The 3,493-nt window shown below is 39.7% G+C and overlaps 1 pseudogene; it reads right to left on the reverse strand.

Annotated features, from left to right (window-relative positions):
* Nucleotides 1-1,019: 1,019 nt before the first annotated feature.
* Nucleotides 1,020-1,444, reverse strand: LOC121497902 (annotated as a pseudogene).
* Between the last annotated feature and the right edge of the window lie 2,049 nt (nucleotides 1,445-3,493).

Genomic DNA, 3,493 nt, shown 5'->3' on the forward strand with positions numbered 1-3,493 from the left:
GATCTTCTCCATGGAAGATTTTTAAGTAGGGAAGGAAGAACCCCAGTGTCAAGGGAGGAACCCCAGGGTCATGGTAAGGCATTGTGCTCAGTGCTTTGATGTGTTGTCTCACTTAGTGATTGTAACACTCCTGCATGATGAACGTTCTTATTGCCATTGTGATGGTTAAGGAAGGTGCAATTATAGGATCAGTCCAAGAGTTGGATTCTTTATTGCAATCCTAGGTAAACAAAATAATGATTACCCATGACAGTTGGAATGCTCACTCCGGTGGGAGAGTTACATACAGGGAGACATGAAAGTAAGCTCAAGCTTACCAAGCCTTTAAGAGATGACATTTGCTCATAATAGACAGTGGCACCCAGAGTGACAGCATATGGCTTCCCAGCTTGTGTGGCACAGAGGCAACTGAGATCGCGTTGTAGGTATCACACATTTATATTTTTATTTTCACAAATTCCTGGCAGATGTCTTGTTCTAACAAAAGTAGCACATGATGACAGTTTTCCAACAAATGGAAATGAAGTGTCTTGAGGAAGGGGTGTCTTTTCCTAATTTGTGTCACAGCACCGACTACATGAGGTGGTTTGAGGGCAGCGACTGTTAAATCACTAACAATTCCGTGGAACTCCATGCTGGTCTGCATTGAACTGGTGTTCCTCCTTCCACTATATCAATGTATCAAAAACATCCATGGTTTCCATTACTGTGAGTACTCGTTGACTTTCCCTAAATATAATTTTTAGAAAGTAAAAGGACTTGTGGTTAGAAGTCAGGAGAACTAACTTGAGTACTTGGGGGACTAAATCAATTTTTGCAGAAAACAGTTTTTATGTCTTGATTTCATAAAATTTTGTAATTGCCACCAAAGCTTTTCTAGTATGTATAAATGGCAAGGATGCTACTCCTTTGTTGTTGAATATCTGGCCTTATGTTTATGTGTGTGTGTGTGTGTGTTGTGTGTTTTGTTCCCAAATTTTATTCAAGAACTCATACAAAATATTCCAGCTAAGTGAGGTTTAATCCTCCTCATCCTTCTCTTCCTCATCCTGGTTAATCTGGAAGTAACACAACTCATGACTCTCTTTGCTGCTAGCAACAGTGTGCAACCAGCCATGCAGATTATTATTCTTCAAGTACTTTTTGGGTGAGATATTTCAAATACCTTTTGGAAAAAGGTTCCTCAGAAATTACACTAATCTTGCTCTTGTTCTTTCGATGGTTACCACCTCTCTACCAAGATTCCCAGCTTTTTCAATCCCATTGATTCTCTCTTGAAGAAACTGCTCAAAATTGGCAGCATCCATGATTCCATCTTCTACAGGGGGGGTGCAATCAAGTGTAAATTTCAGAACCTGCTTCTTCTTCTTCTTCTTCTTCTTCTTCTTCTTCTTCTTTTTTTTTTTTTACCCTGCTTTGCCACAAGCTCTTTCATGGGTGCCATGGCAGCAGCAGAGGCAGAAAGCTGGCCTTATGTTTTAGGACATTGACATTAGGACTTTATTGGCTAAACATCTTCGCTTTCACCATCTTTCTCAGAATTGCAGAGCTTAGAGGGGACTGTCTGGCTCCCAGCTCTTTCTCCTTTTATGAAAATGGTCACCAATATACAGGCATGGGTACAGGAGTCATGATTCCCACATGGAACCCCGGGTAGAATGACTAGCTCCAGACTTTGACTAATCCTCAAGCTGAAGCAATGGGTTTTCTTTGAGGAGTATGAAATGTGGAACCAAGAAATGCAGTGACTGAGACATGATGAAGCTGAGTCATGCTAAAGGCAGAGCTGTAGGAAAATATGCTGCAGTAAATCTGACCTTTCCTTCCCAGCCTTGAATGTCCAAATCTTCCACCAATCCCTTAAGATATTTCTGTGTCCTTTGTATGCACATATACATACACACACATACATATATAAAATGTTTTAAAAGTAAACTTTTTAAAAGAATACTTCTAGATTTATAGAGAAGTCATGAAGATAGTACAGAGAGTTCCCATAGGCCCTGTAGTTCCCCCTAGTATGAACAACTTCTGTTAGTATGGTTTACTCCTTATAATTAATGTAACAATATCTATACACTGTTTTTTTTTATTTTTTTGTTAACTTTTTATTTATTTATGATAGTCACAGATTGAGAGAGAGAGAGGCAGAGACATAGGCAGAGGGAGAAGCAGGCTCCATGCACTGGGAGCCCGACGTGGGATTCGATCCCGGGTCTCCAGGATCACGCCCTGGGCCAAAGGCAGGCGCTAAACCGCTGCACCACCCAGGGATCCCTATACACTGTTTTTAATTAAAGTCTATACTTTAATTAGATTTCCTTCCTTTTTACCTGATGTCGTTTTTCTGGGCCAGGATTCCATGTAGGCTACCATATTACCTTTACTTGTTCTATCTTTTTAGCTTCCTCTTGATTGCAATACATAGTCTCAGACTTGTTTTTGATGACCTTGACAGCTTTGAGGAATACTGATCAGGTATTTTGTAGAACGTCCATCTCTTGGGATTTCTCTGATGTTTTTCTCATGATTGAGACAGGGGTTATGGATTTTGGGAAGGAGACCATAAATAACATCAACATGAATTACTGTCACCGTTGGCCTCCATCACCAGGCTAAGCTAGTGTGATATCAGGTTTCTCGGTTCCAGATTTACTCTTCCTTCCCGCCCTTTTCTTACTGTATAGGCGATCTGTCTCTTCACCCTACAACATATATGTTAAATTTATATTAACTTGAAGCAGTTCCAATAGCTTTCAACAACAAGAACAAGAACAACAACAAACCCTTAAAAAGTATCCATTTCAGGAGATGCCAACTCAAATGCCTACAGAGGACAGGTGGGTAGCCGAGAGTATAAGTGAAGCAGGTTGAACATGGTCTGTGGCAGATTGCAAAGTACATGGCAGCTCTAACAGGAGCACGGTCTCTACTCTCGGCAGTTACTGCTATGTGGGAGTGTGGGTCAGCTTTGCCATAGTTTCCTTAAAAAAAAAAAAACAGAAACTAGTAAATTGGACATTCATGTGAAATCTGATTGCAAAAGGATGGAAACTAATTCACATTTTTACAAAATCTGTGCTCATCCAACATATCACAACATGCAGTCTATGACTTCTTGGGTAGATGAATAACTACACATTTTATCAGTAAAGAATTAGCCTTAGAAAAGTAGATAAGATGTCCATGGTCATGCCACTAGCTTTAGTGTCTCAGCTGGGATTGACATTCAGAGTTCTAATATTATTATATATTCCTCTCCTTTGGAGATCCCTTCAACAATTTGTTCATTTTCTTAGAATCATCCAGACTTTGTTCTAAACTTGCTGCCTTTAATGAAATATTTGGGAACTGGAACTTCTGTAACACCATATCTTTCATCAATCGTACCGTACTCCAGTTAAAATAGTCCCATTAATCTCATTCATCCACTAATTTGCCTTTTCTTTTGTTCCTTGCTAGAGTCCATGTTAATCTGTTTGTATAATTCATG

This window comes from Vulpes lagopus, chromosome 8 (genome assembly GCF_018345385.1).
Source record: "Vulpes lagopus strain Blue_001 chromosome 8, ASM1834538v1, whole genome shotgun sequence".
Classification (NCBI taxonomy): Eukaryota; Metazoa; Chordata; class Mammalia; order Carnivora; family Canidae; genus Vulpes; species Vulpes lagopus.